The sequence below is a fragment of the Pezoporus occidentalis genome, unplaced genomic scaffold (assembly GCF_034315485.1).
Source record: "Pezoporus occidentalis ecotype Australia unplaced genomic scaffold, CSIRO_AGI_Poc_V1 ctg17, whole genome shotgun sequence".
Taxonomy (NCBI): Eukaryota; Metazoa; Chordata; class Aves; order Psittaciformes; family Psittacidae; genus Pezoporus; species Pezoporus occidentalis.
The window spans coordinates 1,632,460-1,655,229 of NW_026913531.1; the positions used below are offsets into that span (position 1 = coordinate 1,632,460).

The 22,770-nt window shown below is 37.1% G+C and overlaps 1 protein-coding gene across 3 annotated transcripts in view; it reads left to right on the forward strand.

Annotated features, from left to right (window-relative positions):
* The first annotated feature begins 2,875 nt into the window (after positions 1-2,875).
* FRS2 (fibroblast growth factor receptor substrate 2) overlaps positions 2,876-22,770 on the forward strand; it is a 48,507-nt gene continuing 28,612 nt past the window's right edge. For 2 of the 3 annotated variants that reach the window (XM_062613709.1, XM_062613710.1), the window contains exon 1: positions 9,188-9,306. The gene's annotated coding sequence lies outside the window, so the exon portion shown is untranslated. Of the gene's footprint in view, positions 5,746-9,187; positions 9,307-22,770 lie in introns of those variants that run through there. The other variant, XM_062613708.1, reaches the window with a different exon arrangement.

A 22,770-nucleotide genomic window follows, 5' to 3' on the forward strand; every position in this document is an offset into this window, starting at 1 on the left:
TATAAAGCATATCACTAAGTTGCTTTAGCTTTGTGAGAGTAAGAGGTAGGACATAGGGAAGCTTGCCTGTCTGTCACAGCCTGTCCCTCTTTGGCATCTGTGGTACTGCTTTCTGCAAGAATCTTTCTTCTTTTGTAACTTCTTCCCACTAATCTTGAGCTGTTCAGCCTTCATAGAAATCTGGCATGCTATCTCCTTTATTGAGGTTAGTGCATTTCTTTATTGAGTTTCGTGGCTCTATGTGCCTTCATTCAGTCCTTGCAATGTTTTTTATTATCATAAGCATGTCTGGGAGCTCATTATCATCTCTCTCAAACTTAAATCATTTGCTTGCCATTTGCAATGCTGCTGACAGTGATATAATCCTCTCTTGCCCAGGGCAGTTGTTTGGGAGTAGCCCTCTTTTTTCCCTTGAATCCACAGTCATGTTTTATTCATATCCTTCTTCTTCCTTGTCCAAACAACATTTTCAAGACCACGTTTTCTTTTTCTGTCTTTACAAGTGAAGCTGAGGCCCGTATCTGGAGTACTTCAAGTGCCTCCTCCCTCTTCTGCTGATATTCTTGTCTCTGCAATCTGTTTAAAATACAGCTGGTACCATGTTTCAGTAGTCTGACTGCTATCTAAAGCTCATTGTCTTTGAATTCAAAGGCCTGCATCTCATCATCTTTCATTTCTGCATCATATTCTTTCCCCCTGCTACTTTAGGCGTTCAGATCTGTATTTGATCCCTTTCTCCTCCCCCCATATCTTTACTTACATTTCATGTCATATTCTTCACTTTGATTAGGAAACTTGAGTATAATTGTATGTTATATATGTTAATGCTACTACAGGAGAAAATGACTGCACCTCTGGCTTTTCTTCATGGGTATTACAGTGTCCTGTTCTGTCTCTGCTTATACAGATGAAGTACTTTTTGATGTACCAAAACTACAGGGATGCTGTTACCTTTGGATCTTTCCTTACAGAGACCTGTGAAATGTATGTTGCTGTAAATCTTCCAAACTGGTTCACTTGTCCGATGACTATACTTCTTACTCTGGAGTAAGCAAAGAGCACTGGTGGTATGCTTTAAACTCTGTTGTGAGAGTGCAGTGTCAGATTTTGTGGACTTTTATTATCGTATGTGATTTCAGTTAGTAAATATTTTTTTCTGCACTTGGCAGGTTTCTTTACTGAGGCAAATCAGATGTAATCTGCAGCTTTTATTTAAACGCTATACAAATTTGAGTAAACTGGCACTAAAAGTAGTACTAAGTGCCATGTCCTGTACTTGACTTATTGCAGAATAAAAGCTAATATTAACAGAGGTAATACTTTTTTTTTTTCTCTTTAAATAAGGAAAGCCAAGTGGCTCTTAAATATTTTTTTCATGTCTCATGAAACTTTAGGTCACAAGGTTTTTGTGGCTTGTGTTTTGAATGCTTTTGGCTGGTAGTGCAGTGAAAAAGTAAAACAATTATAATAGCTAAAATAATTAACATATAGCTTGCTGTGCCTGTCATTAGAAATGTTTTGGGATAGCACAGTTAAATCATCCTGAACTTCTTCTGGGTCATGGCAGCTTGCCCTTGTGTTTCAGTCTCTCAAAATCTACTTTCATGCCTTGAATTTGAGAGTGCACTGTATGTGTAACTCAGGAATTTGTATTGCCATAAATGTTAAAGGACAAGAGCAAAAGTAGTTTTGGTGTTGATTCTTTTAGGTGTACAGATGTTAATACTAACGTAAGCTGGATGTTTCATATAGGTCTGTACCATGTTTGTGCAGCTAGACTGGAAGTAGTCTTAAATTCTTAAATAATTGGCCCTTACTTTAAGGTTCCTAAAAGCATTAAATTAGCAATGCTTGGATGCTCTGTGTGAATGTGAATGCCTACTTACCTTCTAATAGGTGTCTCTTTCTTAATTTACTGTTTACGTTCTGAATGGTGGTATTCAGTTCCTGAGAGCTTCCTCTGCACTTGCAATTTTGCTAGGAAGAATATTATGTTAATCTTTGCTATTAGAAGGCATTTGTTTAAGACATTTTGGATCTTAAAAAGTAATGAACAAGCTAATATTAAATACAATATTATCCAATAAATTGTTCTCCAAACTTGAACTTTGTGGTATTCTTTTAGTAATATTATAACATTGTTGTGGCTATATTTAGAGAAATTCTGAGTAATACATGCCAGTCGATCAGTCCTGCAACCCCAGAGAGTGCTTCATTCCTAAAAATTGTTGGACTAGAAAAGAAAGTATACAGGAAGGGAAAAAGGGAATGTACTATGTAGGCTTCAGACAAACTGTTTTTTTTTTTGGTTGTTTTTTTTTTTTATTTTTTTCTTCCTCCTTCTCCTTATTTTTGTAGACAGGTAGATGGGTGAACCTTCCTTACCCAGTGCTTACATCCTATCTCCTCAAGTTCCAGAAGTTTTTGTTGTAACAGAGGTGGGAAGACCATCTCCAGCTTGTCCTCTGGGTCTTTAGATCTAGAGCAGCGAGTGTTTTGTCTCTGTGGTACAACATACACAGAAACTTAGATAAGCTTCTAGTTTCTGTAAGACTCTTTGGATTTAAGTGTATATTATGACTATTATTTTAAGATACTTAGCCACTTTGGATCTTGAAATATTTCTACTCGTAAAGGGCAGCAAAGTGCCCTTCAAAATCTAAAGTTCAAGTTATTTGTCTTGGATTTTCTGTGCTTACAGTGAATGTGGATCATCTGACCTTCACAAATGTGTTTTGTTTTACTATGATTTTAGTTTGTATGTCTCGCTAAGTTTGCTTAATAAATCTTTATTTCTTTCTGCTTCGGGGTTCCTTGTTCTGTTAAGGCCCTGTAAACTGGTCCCACAGTTGTGGGGGACATCATGTATGTCTGCTAAAATTATGTCTCTTAAAGAGTTTGTGTTTCTTATGTCAGCTGTAATACAGGATTGTATTTGTTAAATGGATGTCAATAATTTTAAATTGTATGTTTTTTTAAATGGTTTTATATCAAAGTAAAAAGCTGTTTAACATTGTCAGTGTGAAATTAAAAAGTAAACTACCTCTCTGAAGGTTTGCTTGTGCCAATACCATATCAGTTATTAGTTTCTGTGAATTTTTCACTGCTCATGTCAAAAGAAATCAATTACACTTACTAATACTTAAGCCTGTCCCCTACCCCGTCTCCTTCCTCCAAGGACATAAACACCTCCATTTTACTCTGGGGCTCAGCCTAAGGCAAGCTGTGAAGATTTGTGTCCAGGTTTAAATACTTGTGAAGTGTTAAGGCTCACAGGTACAAGTGTATAAAAAAAATTAATTAGTAAGCAGTTAAATGAAGTTTTATGTTCACGCCTCACCTCTGATAGCTTCCTATACTCTTACCTATGGCTAAGTAAGTTGGAGTACAGTTTTGAGCGGCTCTTTATTGATGTCCTGATTCATGCAAGAGTTTGCATGGTGTTTTAACTTCTCATTGAACTACAGGTCACAAAACTTAGTGAGATATGTAGGAAAAGTAGGGATTAATTGAAGCATATGCTGTTCAGTTTGGAGTTTAAGCTCTCCTTAAGGTGGGTGACTTCTTTGTAGTCATCAGGAAGATGTCTGAAGAGGAGGAAACCTGTTCAGCTGAGGTGTTGGGGACAGGCTGAAATACTTAATGATGAGTAATTTACTCTAGGGAAAGCTCTTAGTAGCATGATTAAGTGTTGACTACCATGAGATATTTTATGCTAATAAGTAGAGTGATATTTACCAGTTGTTATGTGATATGCCAAGCTGCTCTGGCATTCATGATGAGATGACTGATTGCAGTGGTACTATTAGATTGATTGGCTGTATTGCTGACTTAAAAAGTGAGCACTGCATTAAGGTGCACTGGATTATTACGAAGTGTTCTATCATAAGTGTAAGTTTTCAAGTTGTACGTGAAATATGTAGTTTTAGGCTGTTGAACAAAGAAAGTTAAGTATTTGTTTCAATGTTACACATTAAGTAGCTAATTATTTTGAAATTCTAACAGTTTTTTATGAGCTGCTGTGCTCAGCATATTTTAAAGTGCTCATTACATACAGGTCTAGATTTTTTTTAAAGAAAATAAACATATTTGAAATAAGACCTGTTTTCTAATCCTGCTGTCAGATGTAAAAATGCCTAGAATAGGCAGATTGTATTTCTTCATCTTGCTTTCCAATGCAGTGCCTCACAAAAAAGTGTGTGGCCTGAATGTGTGTGGGTTTTGTTTTTTCTTTTAACGGAGTTATGCAAGTTAACATAGCTTTTATTGTTGATTAATAGCTAAAATTATTGGGTGGGGGTAGGATGGGGAAGGGACTACTAGTGTGCATTCTTTTAGAGAAAGAAAATCTTAAGCTCTCTTCCATCACTTGGGTGCTTTCAGCTTTATGTTCTGCTCTGTCGTTAGTTTATAGAAACGCTGGCATTCAGCTTGTCAAGAATTGGACATAACCGAGGAGCTGAAAAGAATGTAAACTCTTGTATACTGAAATATATAAAACTTTCTTGTCAGCCAAGGAGGAATAAGTGGAATAGTGTATTAGTGCGGTTTTTAAATAGTTAGATTTTAGATTTGTTCTGTATGAAATGCTATTTCTCAAGTGTGCTATATAAAGGAAATGTAGCTTCAGAATGCCTTCTATATTTTTGACTTCAGAACAAGCAAGGAAATATCACAGAGAATGCTTGAGATGACAGAATAATGCAGGCTAGCAGTGTATGGTGAACAGTAAAAGTATTCTACATATTACATCAAACAGTAAATGTTGTGGGCTGACTGTTAGGAATCTGAGAGAGATCTTGTTTTACATTCATTGTAAAGGCTTTCCAGGAATTAATTCCAATACCAAACACGACTTCAGTGAAGTCACATCGTTGATTACCTTTCATTATGAATGGACTATTTTGAGGTGGGTAGTTGTAGAAAATTTTGTAGTTACATATGGCTGTGTAAAATGAACATAAAACTAGACAGAATAAGGGGATCTTGTCTTCAGAATGCAAGCCTCGTGAATGAAATGTAATTAAAACTGTCACCAGAACGTTTGATGTAAATTTTTTTTTTTTTTAATGTTAAAAGCTACTTGCCCAGTTAGTCATAGGCTAACCCTAATAAAAACCATTAAACTTTCTTTGGGTTTCAGATCTGTATTTGTGAATATATCTTTTATGCTACTGGTGGGAGTAAACCTATTGTTCCAACAGAAATTTGGTGAAAATCTCAGAAACCTAGAATTTGAGTTTCACTTGCTTTGTGCTAAAATACCGTCACACTTTCTTTCCAAACTGAGATACAGAGAAGAAGCAAATTCCACTCTGTTTTGGTTGTTCATAAATATTTTTATAGAAGCTTTTTATTACTGAGACCTGAAATTTTTATGCTGATGCATATGCACAGTGAGTAGATCATTCCCACTTCCTTGAAACATATTATTAAGTTGTTTGAATGGCACAGTTTTGCCCAGCTGTTTTACACTTGGGTGAACAGTTAAAATGGATGTCAGTAGGTTTTGAGGTTTTTATTTGAACTCAAAGATAGTGACAGCATAGCTTGGGGTAGGCAGGGCACCTTTTCTACAGTTTGCTTTGTAAAATCATCTGTGCATGCATGATAATCTACTTGTAAATCAGTTTACAGTATGCCTTACAGTATTTTTTTGTTTGTTTGCTTTAAGAGGCCATGATGTGAACTGCAGCAATATAGCAGCTGATTCCTGAGTGGTACAGTGTTTGTCTTCTGAATAAGGTAGGGATTTTGTTGGGGGGCTGGCACCTTGTGAGGGTAGTGAATTTAGCTGCTGGCTCCTTGGTGATGGTGGTTGCTACTTCCCAGAACTTCATTTTATTTCTAAGAAAACTGCAGATGTTCCCTTATGTGCATTCACAGGCACACCTTATGCCTATGCGTAATGTAATGAATTGTACCAGTGGGTTATGTGGTGCCCTGCAATTTTTCATACAGATATTATCCATTATTTACCCATCCATTTTAGTGCCTTTTTTCTTAAATAAGCTGCTGTATGTGCTGCATCTAAGGCTATACTATAGTAGTGACTTGGCAGAGATTTTAAACACTTGCAAATGTAATTAAACTTCTCAAAAGTGTCAACTATAGATGGTTTTCTAGGGAAATTCTCAAGTGAGTCATGTACAGTATCACGTAAGTAGAAGACTGAGTTCTGAAGACCTTATTCCCTAGGCTTATCTGATGGCTAGCAAGGAAGTCTAGATGTGATTAAAGAACTTGGCTATTGCTTCAGTATATAGCGAGTTACAAAAATGGCTAAGGTTAATATACCTCTACAAATTTGTTCTATCCAGTTTGGCCCTAGTTCAGTGAATATAACAGACAAAAGGTATCACCTCATCAGCCAAGAATTAATGCATTTTAGATAGAATAATGTACAAATTACACTACTGGGGCTAACTGATCCATGTTGCTGCTGTATAGGGCTGTTAGGGTAGGGAATGTTGACATGCTCGGGATCCTGTCTGAAGTAGGCTAGGTCAATAGGACTGCTTGCAAAAGTCACTGACTGCTGCAGTAGAAGAATTTGCATCAGTCTATAATGTTAGGCAGGTTTCAGAATTTTTCAGCAGCCCTCCTTGCAGCATAGTACAGGCTTTTTGGTTGCTGGCACAGCAGAATAGGGGAGTGATCCCACAGCAGTGAGACGTGAGTATAATCTGGCTGTGGTTGCATCATGTATTATTTAAAAGTTTTTCAACTGTTTGTTTTCCCTTCTGCACTACAGTTTGCTGTCCTCTCAATTGTAATGTTAAAAAATAGGCTGACTGAAATAATGCGAATTAAAGGTCTTCTCTCCTTCCCAAGGAAAGTAACATCAATACATATGCTTTGCATAATCTCTTGCTTCTCTTATTGTTTTCCAGGCCACTTATTAAGCATGCTGTATTGGCTTCTAAATGAAATCCAACAGTTTTCTCCTTCTGTAATTTAGGGAATAACATTGAGATTGATCTGCATATTCAGATTCTCAGCATATATGGGTTGGAATTTATGAAGGAGCGTAGGGATGTTAGGTTGATAATCTTTCAAATATTCAGTGTGAAATAATTTACTTGAAGTCATACAACAGTATCAGACTAGATACCATGTTTAGAATAAGCAAATTACTAGTGTAATGATAGGCTATTCTAGGTGATGCATCCAGTTGAGATGTAGAACTGGACCTGTGCTTCATACGGAGGAGCAGCCTTAAAGGCTGAGGGAGTCAAACTGAAGTTGTGGGACCTGGGCAAGATAATGCAGTGGATGAGCATAGGGAATTTAATGGGAGCTGATAACGAAAGGGGACTAGGAATTGGTTAGGAAGAAGCTTGGTTTTTGGAATATTTTGAATTTTGGGTGCTTGACTTGGTTTATTCTAGTATCATTAAATACAGAATTTGAATTACAGTGTTTGTCTTAGCAGTAGCTAATTGTCATGTTTCTTAATTCTAAATTACTTTCAAAATATCTACAATATTATTAGGCAGGGATAAGTGGCTTTGAAGTTTCTTTTCTTTTTTTTTCTTGGGTGTCTTCCAGTGTAGACAAAGGGGTTGAGATAAAAGGACAGAGCATCTGGGATTAGAGTGCACCGTAAGTAGCATCATGATTATTTCACACAGCTTCTGAACCTGTGACTAAGTTTTCTTTGGTCCCTTTCTGTATTTTAGAACATAAAGTAGTTTTTTGCAGATTTTGTTATTGAATCGCAGTTTCTGTAACATACTCTTGTTGACTGATTAAATTATTGGTGGATGTAATGGGTTGCTTTCATAGAAGAATGTGTTTTGTTTGCTTGTACAGTCTGAGACACACCATTTATGTTTGCTTTTGAATTTTTTATATGAACTGCAAAAGTACAGAGAGAAAGAATGGGAGTCGTGGTTTATCTTGGATTATCCAAACTTGCTGTGGAACATTGTTGCCAAAGGCTATTATGCTGAGAGATTATTATGTTTATGAAGTTGTTGTATTTTCTCAAACCACAATTCTTGTAAAAGGATAATTAACTTAAAGCTTGGGCTATTCTTTCCAGAATGTGCCGGTGCCAAAATATTTTCAAACAATACATAGTTATCATTTCAAAGATATCCTTTTAACTTGAAATACTAAGTAGTGCAATAAGTTTTTAAAACATACTGCTGTCCTTCTAGTTTACTAAATGCTATTTTTAAGGTAAAAGCAAGCCATTTAGCTCACATTAGAAATCAGATGTGAATGTGCTACTTCATATGAAGTCTTAAAGTTTATGTTCTTGCTCTAAATCAATATTTATGCTGTTGATTTTCTTATGCTGGGGGGACATATGCACAGAAGTCTTGCTGTTCGTAGCTGTTGTTGCTGAACACTTTAACAATGAGGTTTAGCAAATCACAAGCTTCCAAAGGTTTCATGCTGTGTGTTTATGTAAACTGTAATTTAATACTGAGTTGAATAATGCTTGAGCTGGAGTTTGTAAGGATGCTTGACATCCATAGTTGACTTTTTGAAAAACGATGGGAATGATTTCCATCAGTCAAGTGAAACAGCTTAAGTGTCAGGAGTTTAATATTTGTTTGTACACTTCGGTGAAGTTTTACGTTTTTGTTTTAAAGAAAACTCAAAAGTAAGTGGACTTTTTTAACAAAATCTGTACTGCCTAAATTATCAGTAATCCTGCTCCTAAACGTTTAGGAAATTTTGAAGCTGTATCTATGCAGAATTGTTGACACTTTTACTGCACTGAAAATGGCAGTTAGAAATAGCACTGTTAGAAATTGTAGAATGCCAACATGCTGCTTCTGTAAATCTAGATTTAATGAGCCTTATTAATCTCATTCTTGATGTTGCAACTGGAATACTATGCTTTTGATAAAAATTTTTTCCCAGCTTTTAAACAGATGTCAGATTTTGCTTGAAATTATACTTTGCACACGTAACTAAATGTAGCTTTATATGAACTTACCTTTGCATAAAATACATTCAGAGAAAGCAGTTTCAGAGACTAGGTGTTCTATAGGTTTTTGTAAAACTGATACACAAGTTGATCTATTTTAGCAGAATACTGTAATATCTCTTTACATCACAATGAAGCTGTATTTTTGTGACCACTTTGAAATGGTCCAAGTATGACCTGCTTCCAAAATAGAAGAGTATGATTTCTCCTTAGGCTTCATGGTCCAGCCTTCCTGTTGTTGGCACAAGAAGAAGATGAGTGCAGTGATTTGAACTGAAGCTTGTCTGGCTAATTATAAGATAGCCAAAGTAGGAAAAGACCATGTCTTTCAGATGCAGTCACCTTTAGATCACCTGAAGGTAACAGATAATAGCATTCTGAGAAAGAAGAGCACTGCAGTTAATTAAAAATATCTAATATGACTGCTTAATTCACAAAAATAAAACGTCACACTACCTGATAGCCAGGCATGTTTTCTATACATGGGAGGAAAAAATATGTCCTTGTTATAGATTGAATTTGTATTATCTCAGAAACATAGGCTTGGTTTTGAAAGAGGTGTTTTTGTTACCTCCTGTCAGTGCTAGTGGACATAATTCTAGTAGAGAATTACAATTTTTATAAAAGAACTACTTATATTGGGCATTTTTCTGTGACAACACATAAAAAAAAGAAAAAATTGAGTGGAACACAGATATGTAAATATTAGTATTGAGTCATTTGGATTTCTCTGTGATTTCACAACAGCAGTAAGAAATTATTTATTTATTTACTTTTCAAGGAAGCAAGCAGGGCTTGGCAGGATAAGAGTTTATGGAGTAGCCCAATATTTAATCTGCAATATATAGAGGGGCCTTTAGTGAGTGTTACACAGCTGTTTTGTGTATCAATATTAACTGGTTTGGCGCTTTTTTTTTACTTTTTAAAAGGTGTGTGGGCATCATAGTTATTCCCTTTACATAACTAATATCAAATGCTCTAATTAAGTACATCGATATTATGTATAATGGGAATGATATATGAATAGAATACAACTGAGTTTCTTCTGTAAATGGGACTTTTTATATCTTTCTCCCTACATCCCAGTCATTCCTGTACCACATATAAATATGGCTGCTGGGACACAATTAATGTAGTGTGGTTTTTTAAATTGTGAAAGAGAATATTTAAGAGAAAGTCAAAACTTTTAGATGTTTAGCTTTAATCTTGAGTATGTGGTTAAAACAGCATTCACAATCCTTAGCTGTTTAGAAAACGGTCTGCCTGTAATGTTAAAATCTTTGACATAAAACGTGACTCTTATTAATATAAGCATCTGCTTATACAAGTAGAAAAAGCACCCATTCTATTTAACCTTTACCTTAATATTTTCTTTTCAGTATAAATACTTGTTACTGCTTATAAAATCATTGTGCTTTTTGTTATATTCTGCCTAGATTAGTGCTGTTCTTTGTGTGGAACAAATTTAAGGTGCGAAATTACTTGCAATTTGTCCTCACTATTAAATTCAGCATGATGGAAAGATTATTACATGAAACTTAAGTTCTTAAGGTTAACTTGTAGCTTTACTGACTGTGAGGGGTAGTTTTAGGACACCGTTGTTAACAGGAATTTTTAAATCTGTTCTTCCCAGAGACTTCCTATCTGTCCTGGTTGTTTGAAGACAACACTCTGTGTTTCTCGGGTTGCACTGAATCAGTAGGAAAGTTGTGAAGTTAATTAGATATTATTAATAACATCTGGTTTTGCTATTCGTACTGCTGTCTTTTTCTGGATAAACTAAATAAGAACACCAAAATATTTTTGAATTTGAAAGAATCATCTTTTGGTAATTGAAGATGTGATTTTAAAGGAATGACTTTAATATAAATATTAATGGCATCCTTTAATAGCTTCTATTTATCTTGATATTGTTTAAAATGTTATTTAAAATATTATTAAATTGGTTATATAGGTACATTTCTATGCGAAAACGTGCACACATGCTGCTCTGTCAACTTGTGTGACTGGTTTCGGTGGTGCTTTGAGGCCAGTGTTTGTTAACTCAAGGTGAAATGATAATCTTTGTGTTAGTCATCATAGGTAAATTGCAACTTTTTGAGGATCCATCATTATTTTTACAAGTAGCATGCATTATCTAGCTAGCACAGGCAGCAATAGCAATGAGGAGATGGAGGCATAGGCTCAAAGAGACTAGTCCTTTTTATAAAATTAAGACCTGCCACCTCTTTCAGAGTTGGTGGTGCAAAAACTGTTATTTATGAGACCACAAGTAAAATCCATCCTGCTTAAAACCAGTCACATTGGGTAACTGGGGGTGGGGGTGGGGGTGGGGTGTGTGTTCTTGTGTGTAGTAAAGTTTCAGAAAGGAGAAACAGCATGCTCAGGACCTGTCTGTGTCTATATTACCATGCCAGTAGGTAAAGCATGATCATGTCCTTCTGCCTGTTTATTGTGTAGCTTTGGTAAAGATGGAACTTCTTGCGTTAAGAGACTTAACTTGGATAATGCTGTGTATTTGAAACTAAGTAATTAATGGATGTTTTAATCCAACTAATAGCCAAAGCTCTTTGAACCAGTCAAGCACACTTGCGGATCTGTTTCCAAAGCATGCCAGTATCCAAAATTTATAAGCTTGTTGAGCAGATTCATGAGATATTTGTGCATTTGGTGGAAATAAGTTGCACCATCTTAACTGTTTATTCAAGTTCTCACTGGTTGTTTATGGTGCAGTCCATACAGATAGATGCTCAACTGCATTTAACATGTAGTAACAGTTTTTTGAAATGTTTGATGGGTACATGGTCTTCTGAGCCATCTTTTCCCCTTGCCACATAGGCACCCTTGTATAGCCGTTAGATTGTAAGGGAATGGTGGGAGACTTTTTGACCAGGTGCCCTTTTTGCCTTTGAATTTAAATGAGCAAAGCTCTGAACATGGTTGTAGAAAAGATTGTAATTTCACATGATTGAGCCTCCTATGCATGTACCTTTGGGCTCACTAGTTGTATTATCTCCAAGAATACAGTTCCTGTAGTAAAAGTAAACTACTTTTGGCACAGCCTGTCTTGAAAAATGTCTTAATTTCAAGGTCTTTCACCTTGCTTTTTCTTCCCTTGTCCCTTGTACTATTGCAGACAAAGATTTTAAACATAAAAATAAAAATGGATCTATTAGCATTGTGTGATGACTAAGTAAGATATAGCTGAAGGCCCATAAGAAGGTTTTTCCAAGTGGAATTTACTGACCAGTTGTACACTTTCCCCCTTCCACGCCTGTGCTCATCAGCTGTGTGTTTGATGTCTCTACAGCTATGGGTTTGAAGGGTTATTAAGCAGCACAATATCAAACAATACCTCTCTAAGTATAAATGGCATGTAAAAACTCATAACGTATTCTCAGATTAAGGGAGAAAGTGCAAGGCACTTAAAATATATGATAAGCATAAGACTCTTAATGTAGTTGAAATGAGTCTGCTCATTGCTGGTTCTTGGACAGAGAATATTTTCATTGCATGGGAACAGACAAAAGCAACAAGATAACTGTGCAATAAAATGGGGATGCCAGTTTAGACTGGTAGAGGTGTTCCTTCCAAGGAACTGTGGCTGGACTTACAGTTTTCATGTCTGTTACAGTGTGTGTAATGGTCAGCTGAAATTACATCTCTCTTGTGGTAGCTGCAGTATAAGTATTAGGGTGGGAATTACCAACTGTTGTTTAGGATTTATAGTCTAAATGGATGAAACAGGCATACAAAATAACAAAAAAAAATGGATTATTTGATTGTATATTGGCAGCAATCATGGTAGCAGGCTCCTTTATATGAACTAGGGATGAGCTGAACAAGGAAAATGGAATGAGGGAGATAGATGAGATGTGGTGAGAGGAGGAGGAGCAAGGAAGTGAGATGAAGATTGTAACGGACAGGAAAGGTCAAGCCAACATAGGAAAGACAGTCGGGGAGATGTTCAGAGAATCTTTCAAACATTCTGGAAACCAAAGGTCCTGGCCTTAGCTGCTTCTGGTCCTGTCACGTGGGGTGCTTTTTGGGCTTCATCTGACTGGCCTTGTCCTCTGGCAAGGATAATTTGTAGTATGGTGGTTGGAACTCATCACCCTACTGATTCACTAAACTCCAGAGTTGGTACAAAAGGGCCAGTTGGTATTTTCATGGTATTTCCCAGCTGAAGTTCCTGTGGCAGGAGGTGGAATGCTATAGGAAAGATGGGGGAAAAAATCTGAGGTAGACAGAAAAGGGAGGAACACCATGTCCAGCACTCATGCTTTATAAATCGTCAGATAAAATTGTTACCTGAACTGACTGCTTCTGGAAAACCTCCTCTTATACAGTACAGCGAGGGTTGGTTTTTTTCCTGTATGGAATAGGTGAAACTCGTTTTCAAAGATTCTAGATCAAAAGTAACATTAATGAAACCTGAAAGTTTACACTTAAGACTTCATAGCGTTGTCACATAGCAAACATTTTGATTTTTCTATCCAAAGATGCACCTACTTTCAAACCTGTGTGTTCACAGGTTATTGCATGTTAATTTGCACTGTTCCGTGCTTTAAGGTACTCAGTAATCCTGTTATGTCAGTCTTGTATGTAATGCAGTGATACGCTAAAACGTAGTCCATGGCAGGAATATATTTTAACACCAAGTTCAAATGTAGTTTTTATTCTAATACTGCTTTTGAAAAGCTTTAAATGTTGGAGAAAATGGCTGGGTTTTGTTTGTTTGGGTTTTTTAATGCCAACATTTATTCTTAGTCATAGGTTGCTTAAGGCTAGAGTGGAGGAACCTAGTCTTAGTCCTTTGTGTTCTGATAAGAAACTACAGCTCACCCATTTACTCTTAAACTGGAAACAGTTAACTTCTACCTAAATAATTTATTCCACAATGTTTACTGGCCTTGATTTTTGGAGCTACTCAAGACATCAAAGCTCCACCAGTTTTCTTGTCAGTTTATTACAGACATTAATTGCTATGTATTTATTATATGCTTAATTATTTGGTGGGGTTTGTACTTAATGATTTAAAAAAAAACCCACTTTTTTAATTCTCAAAGGTTCTATTAAGTTATCTCATGTTGAAGTGTAAACCTTTTTGTTTGTGTCCATTTGAGAATTTTTTTTTTATATAAGTACTTATCAAACTATGATGATGATGATGGCTTGACTTTGTGAATGAAGATTTGGGAAGGGCTTTACCCACGCTGGCAGTATCCCACATCTCTCAAATACAAAAGAGCACCTCAAAAGTCAGTACTGCATTTCTTCACAGAATAAAACATTATGCTGGGGTCTTGGGTGCCAGAGTGTTCAGCTAATAAAATATATATGACATAGCTCTCAGAAACTTCTTTTAAATTACTATATTTTGTTATGATAACTAGTAAAAACAAATCCTCTGTGGACAGTGGTGGTTCAGTTTAGCTGGTTTACACTTTTTGTGTATCATTCCCTGGCCTTTCCTGAGCAGCTGAAATGTGTTGTAGGGAGTGAGAAGATCTGTTATCTACTTTACAGGCATTTGATTATTAACAATGGTAACAAGCAGTTTCCCTTACTTAAAAATATTTGTTAAAATATTTAGCTGTCATGGTTTATCAAACCATGGGAAATCAAACACCACACAGCCACTTGCTTACTGCTCCCATGTCAGGGTGGGGGAGAGAATCGGGAGAGTAAAAGTGAGAAAACTCCTGGGTTGAGATAAGGCAGTTCAGTAGGTGAAGCAAAAGCTTTTTGTGCAAGCAAAGCAAACCAAGGAGTTCATTCACCACTTCCCATGGGCAGGCACATGTTTGGCCATCTTCAGGAGAGTCAGGCTCCATCGCACCTAGTGGTTACTTGGGAAGATGAGCACTGTCACTCCAAATGTCACTTGCTTCTTCCCCCAACTTTATATGCTGAGCATTATGCCATATGGTGTGGAATGTCCCTTGGGTCAGTTGGGGTCAGCTGTACTGGCTGTGTCCCCTCCCAGCTTCTTGTGCACTCCCAGCTTGCTCTCTGGTGGGGTAGGATGAGAAGCAGGAAAGGCCTTGACTTTGTGTGAGCACTGCTCAGCAATAGGGAAAACATCCCTGTGTTACCAGCACTGTTTCCAGCACAAATTCTATAGATATTTTCATATAGAGCATTGAGAAAGGTCGTAGTAAGTCAACTTAAGTAATTGTTGAACTTGGTTTTTAACTTGCAGTCATGTGTACCTGAAGTCTAGTTTAAAACGTGGAATCATGTAAATTAACACTAAATTTAAAACACAAATCCAGTTCTTAGAATTGAGTGAATTAGAATGGATTGTTTTCTTTCCATTCTTGTCTAAGTAGGTGCCAGCAAGCTTTATGGGCTTGTTATTTAAATGGGTTTTATGCCAAAACATTTTACGTGCCATGTTTTTAAAGAAATTGTGCTGTTTTGCTAGAGACCACAGAGTTTTCACCCATAAAATGCTCTAGCTGTAGAATCTGTGAATGATTGTTTTTTGTATCATCTTTGGCCAGTTTTATAATACCCTGAAGCAGCAAACTGGCTGTTGAAACTCTGTAATGTAAGTTGTCTGTCCTCTCCTAGCAAATTGTTGGATTGGGGTGGTATTAATTTCTCTTATTGCACCTACTTTAAAATTAACCTGTAAGACCCATAGGTGGGCCTGAATCATAACTTTTTTAATGTTTCTGTTAAAATGCCTGAATCTGAGTTCTTCTGTGTTCTGTCCTTTCTTTGAGGCTTTCTGTGACTTTTCACTGACAGTAAGGTGTGATTGATTATTTAACTGCAGCACAGAACAGAGTAACTACAAAGGTGTATTTGTGGGTGTAGTTTCAAAAAGCGTTTCTCTCTGTGGTGCTGTTCGTATAGACAGTGCCACCCCCCTTATATGTGCTTGGATGTTCATGAGGTGAACCTGATCAGGAAGCTGGTCCAGATTGAAAAATAGCTGAGCAAGGGAAATAATGATTATTTTTAGTCCACATAAGTTATGGGTGACATCCTGATGTTTGGAAGTGTTGGGTAACTGAAAAAAATGTTTGTAGGAAGCTGAGATACCTGCATTTCAATTATAGGGTTTTCTTACTAGTATTTTTGTTTGTATTTTGTTTCTCCATAGCAGTAAAGGATATTTTGCATACATTTAAGTAGAGATATATATTCTAGCTGGAGCAGGAGCATAAGTAAAATGATCTCTGGTCAAGCTGTGCTAATGGAGGTGTGTGATCTGGATGCGGCTTGAAGTCCCAGCTGAGCAAAGCACATAGCTGTTTGTAGCCTTGCTCCCCCTGCACATTCAGGCTTTCTCTCAGTTGTGCCAGCTCCATCACTAAGCCAGCAGGAAAGCAGCTCAGGAAGCTAAACTGGCTGAAATGTAGCTTTTCAGAAATATATTTTCTGCTGCCCTTGCCCCATGAGGCAGCTCTCCATGGAGACTGGTTAGAGCCAGAGTTCACCTGTGGCCAGGAGCAGCAGGAGGGCCCACTGCTGTACCTCTGACTTGTGTAGCCTCCATACACCAGGAGTGTGGCATGCTGAAAGGTGGCTGCATCCATTTCTAAGCAGCTGTGTTGTCTTCCTGCTCTCTGTGCTTCCTGCCAGACCCTCCACATTGTCACTGCATTACCCCTGCCTGGTTTCAGCAATCGCCTCTACCCTCTGCTCCCCTGGCACCTTTGCCATTCTCCATCGCCTTCTGCAAAGTGCTGCCAGACTGGAGGGAAAAGTAGCAGGGGTGGGGAAACATGCCTTGAGCTTGAGGACTTTGATTTGAGGAATGCTGGTTTAGATGTGGTGGCTGGCATATGGATAGGGACTTTTCATAAGAGACAATTTGTCTTCTCTAGCCAGTAAAGCATTTAATATCAAGAATACTTCAGAATCTACAATTCATCTCATGAAGTTCTGCAGGACTTTCAGAGCATCAGTAGTACATTTATTTTGGTTTCTCGTTTGCAAGGCAAGTTTAATAATGAAAAATGTCACAGAAGAGCTACTCTTTATACCTTTTAAGCTAATGTATTCTACCAAGTGGTACTACTTCAATATCCATTAAATAGCACAGCTGGCACAGAATGAGAGTGTGATCTGTTGTTGATGAAAGAATATAATGTAATATCGAGAATTAATGTAGCATACCCCAGGAGCATACATGTTGGCTGGTGTGTGTGCCTTCCCCCGCAATGTGTGTGTTTTCCACTGTGGAGGTTCATCACAAAAAAAATAATTGTGTAGCTCTGAAGGGTAAATTTGGAAGCTTTAGTCCCAGGTAAAGATAAGACCCTGTTGTGGAATTGATACCATTTTCAAAGGGTGCTATGGTTTCTGCTTTGACATAGTCATGGCTAGTAATGGTAATAAAGTCTTGGCATCTTCAGCAGTCTCTAGAATTAATCCTTTATGAGAGAAAATGGGCTTTCAATATAGCCGTCAGATGCTAGCAAAATCGATGGGCATGGACAAGCTTGTCTGTGCTAGCTATAAACCAAATCAGCTTGTTTTCTGTATACAGGAGTGTTTGAAGTTCTAGTATGGTATTTTAAACTACATCAGTCTCATTCATAATATCTAGAAGCTGCAGAAATTTGAAGCACAAAAGATTGGCTCATACAATAAAACAGAAACATTAAGCCAGTGTGAACCCGCATGTAGAGATTACTGCTGAATGCAGTTGGTAGAGAAACAAAAAATCTGTATGAAGTCCTTGAGGGCTCAGTATTTCAGGTGATATTTGACGCTGTACAGTGCTCAGAATTCCCCATAGCCAAGCAGAGGTGGAGGTGTGTGGGGTTTGTCTGAGGCTGAAATGTTACCATCCCAGCACCAGGAAAGTTCAACGTGCTTCTTAGGCTTTTGATTTAGGATTTAATTTTTTTCTTTTAAACTGAATTGTATCACTGTTTTGCTCATTCATGGGGAATTAGAGCCGAGTCTTCATACTTCCTTACAAATCCCAGTCTTGGATGTGACTGCTGTGTGAGATCATGTGCTGCACATACTCGGGCATCATATTTATTGATTAGAGAATGCGTGTGTATTATCAACACAAGAATTCAGAACAGTTTTTTATCCATAAAGATTATCTGCTACTTAAAATAACAAGTGATAATTTCAGTACAATAAGGTTAATACGATTTTTCTGTGTAGTTGAAGGTACCAGTGCTTACAAATATCATGTGACACACAAAGTCAACAGTTTAATCCTGAAAACCTTTTGACAGAAACTATTTTCTAAATGACACCTGGTCAAACTTTATTAATAGAAGGAATATATATGTAATAGAAGGAATATGTAATAGAAGGAATCTTATGGAAGGACTTGTTTAAATAAAAGTAAATGTGACTTTTTTGGTGAGAGGAGCTTCATTTTATTGTAAACTTCTGTTCTTCAAAAGGGCACCTTCACTGTACGTACAGTCTTTCAAACTACAAATTTGGGACAATAAAATGCTTGAAGAAGAAGCTTCACTAATGTCTTGGAAGAGTTCAGTCTTACAAAAAAAATAATCAGGAGTTTGGATTCTTTTCTCTCCATTTCACCCTGGCCATACTCTTACAGTTAGTAAAGATACAGTTGGTAATAGTGATTTAGAAAGGTGTCCCAAGGGAAAAAAAGGAAAAAAAAAGAAATTATGTAAGTAGTAGCAAATCATGTGGTCCACAACTCACGGTATTGAGGAATTTTTAAATGTGGCTGGGCTTGCAAGCCATATTTGCATTCTTATGTTACAGTCCATTATTTTGAAAAGTAAGAGCAAATGGTTACTCAAGCTAATTTTATAATGAAACCCATGGTTCTGGGACAGTTATTTTACAATACTACTTACAAATAGAATTAGTTTATCTTTTTAGGAAGGGTGGTTCAAAGTTCAGTGCAAGATCCTATAGAAGGGCAAGGTGGTATATGTTTCTCTGATCTCTTACAATGCTTGACACATTCTGTGACATTTTATTTGGTTGTGCACTTGTGTCTAATTGTTTGACAAGCAGCAAGACTTGTGGCCAAGTGGTTTAGCCAAGATCTTTTGTGAGTGGGACAGGACAAGAAAAAAAACCTCTGGGGTCCTTACTGACTGGTGATGCCAAACTCTTTATTTTCTTTAATATCTTTTAACTGTCATCAGGTGTTGTGGTGTGGTTTTCTCAGTCTTCAGCTTCCATAAATCTCAGGAGGGACAGCTGTTCATTCATTGTTTTTCCTTTTCTGACATTTTTATTTTTCTTTATACGTGTCAATATCCTCTTTTGAGGATGCACTAACAGGGAGAAGAACTGTATATGCAGTGTGGTGCAGCCTCAGTACTATTCTCCTTTTGTTAGGCTGGAGGCTGTTCCACTGGCAAGTGGTCCATGCTGTGGTCTGATCAGAGGAGGAGCCTTGCCACTGGAAGCACTGCTGTGGCAAAGAAGCTCTTCCTTAATAGGACAAGCTGAGCTTTAATCTTTGTTCTACTGCTTATTCTGGTGTGTAGACACTGACACATGCATGGACAAATACCGTGTTTCCATTCATGTTGAATAAGGGGTAAAACTTAAACAGGGGAAGTTTAGATTGGATATAAGGAGGAAGTATTTTACTGTGAAGGTGGTGAGGCACTGGAATGGGTTGCCCAGGGAAGTTGTGAATGCTCCATCGCTGGTGGTGTTCAAGGCTGGGTTGGACGGAGCCTTGGGTGACGTGTTTTAGTGTGAGGTGTCCCTGCCCATGGCAGGGGGGTTGGAACTGGATGATCTTAAGGTCCTTTCCAACCCTAACTATTCTATGATTCTATTCTATCCTTCTAATACTGCTTTTACAGGTCTTTATTTAGGAAGAGATCTATACAAATCAGACAATTAATTATGGATCCTGCAGAAAGGTATGTTTATTCTTTGCTAAATGAAAAGGCTCTGTGGTGATAACATTGGGCAGCAGTTGTCTAATGAAGTATAATAGTCATCCAGCAGAATAAAGCTCTGTAGGACTCTATATTGAGAGCTCCAGGTTGCTACAGAAATTTCTGTAGTGTTTCAGCAGTATTCAAGAAAGAAGCATTTTATAAGCCGCAAAAAGGAGCTTTTAAAAAAGACTGAAATACAGTAGAAGGAAATGGAGCTTTTAGCTGTGTTAGTTGTAAAGCACTAAGAATAAAGATTTGTTGTTTAATGGAGCTTTGCTCTCCAGTGTACAGGTAGATCAAACTACAGTTTTTGGGAACTTCCATTTCAAATAGGAAAATACTTTTCAGGTCATGGATCAGCTAGACTAACAGGGAGCATGTTAAATCACTAACAAAAGAGTACTCAAAACTAAAGAGAATGTTTTAGTTATTTAATTATATAGAAGTTGACTGTAAGAGATTCAGCAGTGAAAAGAAAGTGGATGTATAAACATGATTATACTTGGGTATTACTTAAATCTGCTGGGCAGATCTTAATAATCAGAATTTTAATCTGTTGGTGTAGCCCAAAGCATAGACAGGTGTCTACACAGTCAGGTTACCATGGTTTAACAAATCAGACACGTTAACTGAATGTGTTTATGCTCTTTTGTATTGCAAATGCAAAGGAGAAAAAAAAGCAAACCTAAATCTGCTTTTTGGCAGATGCAGTTCAGTGGTGACAAAAGGTACCCTAGGGTTGTGGATCTGATGTCTCATTAGCTGCTGGTGAAGAGTCTACATAGTCTTGATTTAGAGGAGTAACTAGACATTGTTAATCTTTACCTTTCATACAATGAATTGGAGTCACAGGGGACGTAGAGTTAAATAATTGTTAGAATTTCTCCTTAAAGTAGGAACTAAAAATGGACAAGGAGCATTTGCGGAGGCAACAGAACTAGGAAATTCAGGAGTCTTTCAAATGTGCCGTAGAGTTCTTTGCAGAACAGGGAGAAATGGTAAACACAGGAAGCAATTTTTAAAAGAACACAGATTTAATGATATCTTGGGAGGATGGGATTGTCAGTTTTCTAAGAAGCAAAAACTATGAATAAAAGCTAGGTGTTCAGGTAAGGCCAGGTTCCTTGTATCCAAGTGCTAAGAACTTGCTGATAGTGAAAGAGGAACCAAATGACAGATGGAAGAAAGGCACTTCTTGAAAACAGATACTGAAACTGTATTTATCTTCTTATTTATTTTTGTAAAACATGCTGCCGTGGTCTTGGTTTTGATAACATCTTCCTGAATCTGTTTAACATTTTGGTAAGAAGGACCTTGCAGGATTTTTTCAGTGTTGTTTCTGTCCATCTGCTAGAAGACTGGGTACGAGACATATCAAAAACATAAAGCAAAACTTTTCCTGAAATGTTTGAATAAACAGTCTTTCAGAGAATAAAATACTACAGAATATAAACTCAATGCCTTTTACTCAATTACAAATTTTGGCACTTTGCTGGCTTTGAAGACTTGGCAAAAGCTGTGGGCTTCAAGGTTTAGAAGGCATTTGTGGTTAAATATTGGGGAGCTGACTCACTAGTTAAACTGACTCAAGCCAGGCATCCTTTTTGAGAATTAAACTACATTCTCTCTTCCTCTTAGGCCCCATTACTTGACTTACTTGTTGTAGCCTTTTGCTTTATTTTCCCATCTCCTTGCCTTTCTCCTTGATCCTGTATTCAAAAAGCCTTTCCATAGCACCCATGTTTAAAACTTCAATCCCGTTTTTGCTGTTTAATGTGTAAAAATAATGCTTTTCGTGTATGTTGTTCTTGAGAGGACATTTTAAAAGAGATCTGGAATTTCCAAGAATAAAATAATTTAGAAGTGCTTGCTTGTTTAACCTAATGTCATGGTTTGGAGTTTGATGTTCTGGCTGTTTCTTTTAAAAGGATGTAGTTAATCTGGCAGTCATTCACAGAAAACAATATGGTGGTGTGGATCTGGAGAAATTGTTTTAGTAAGAAATTGAAAAATATTTGCATATGTGTAAGTTGTTTTAAAAATAATACCAAGTAAAATATAAGTCTTGTTTCTCTGGAAGTTTAGAGCAAGAGGCTTGGGTTTTGGAGAGTGATTAAAGAGTAGAAACAAGGAACGTTGTCCCACATCCTCAGAAGGATTAATGGGGATAGTGGAGCAAACAGAGTGTGTGCTTCTGTTCAAGATGCATATTCATTAAAGACCTAGAGGTTTTGAAGTGTGCTGAGGTGATGATTTCAAACTTCCATTTAATGCTGTGTGTGTATATATATATATATATGCACACACATATTGAATAGAACAGTTTATCAACCTAGTACCTGGATGAAATGTGTGATTACCTTCTGTATCACATTAAGATAGGCCAAAATATGGGGCTGCTTCACTTCAGGATAAGGGATTGTGGGTCTTAGAATTAAATGCTAATGGGAAGTGGAGAGGTCTAGGATCAGATTCACATAAATCAGTCTTATATGTCATGAAGTATTTAAGAGTTGGCACAACATCACTGCCTGCTGCAGTTTTCTCTGCTTGTCTAACTCAGCTGTTTGAGTTGGTCTTTAATCTTCAGTTCTACTGTAATTGTGGCAAATAAAAGCCTTTCAGTTAGAATGAGCATGTGTTTTAAGGAATTACGGATGAAGTGTTCCAACAAATGTTTAACTAGCTTACCTAAATTTGAGCATTTTGCTAAAATGATCACTTTTAAGGAGGACTGTAGAGAATTAAATTAATGCTAACATGCCATTTTGAAATTTTACATAATGACTCTTGAAGATCAGTTGGCAATCCTCAATTTAAACAAATCAACAAGGCTCCTCATTTGCTTTTCTTTATGTTTTGTTTTTTTTTCCTCTGCTTTTTAAATTGGTATTGGGTATTATATTGCACTAAGGCAGAGTGAGGTGTGGAGGGGGAAGTTGGTGT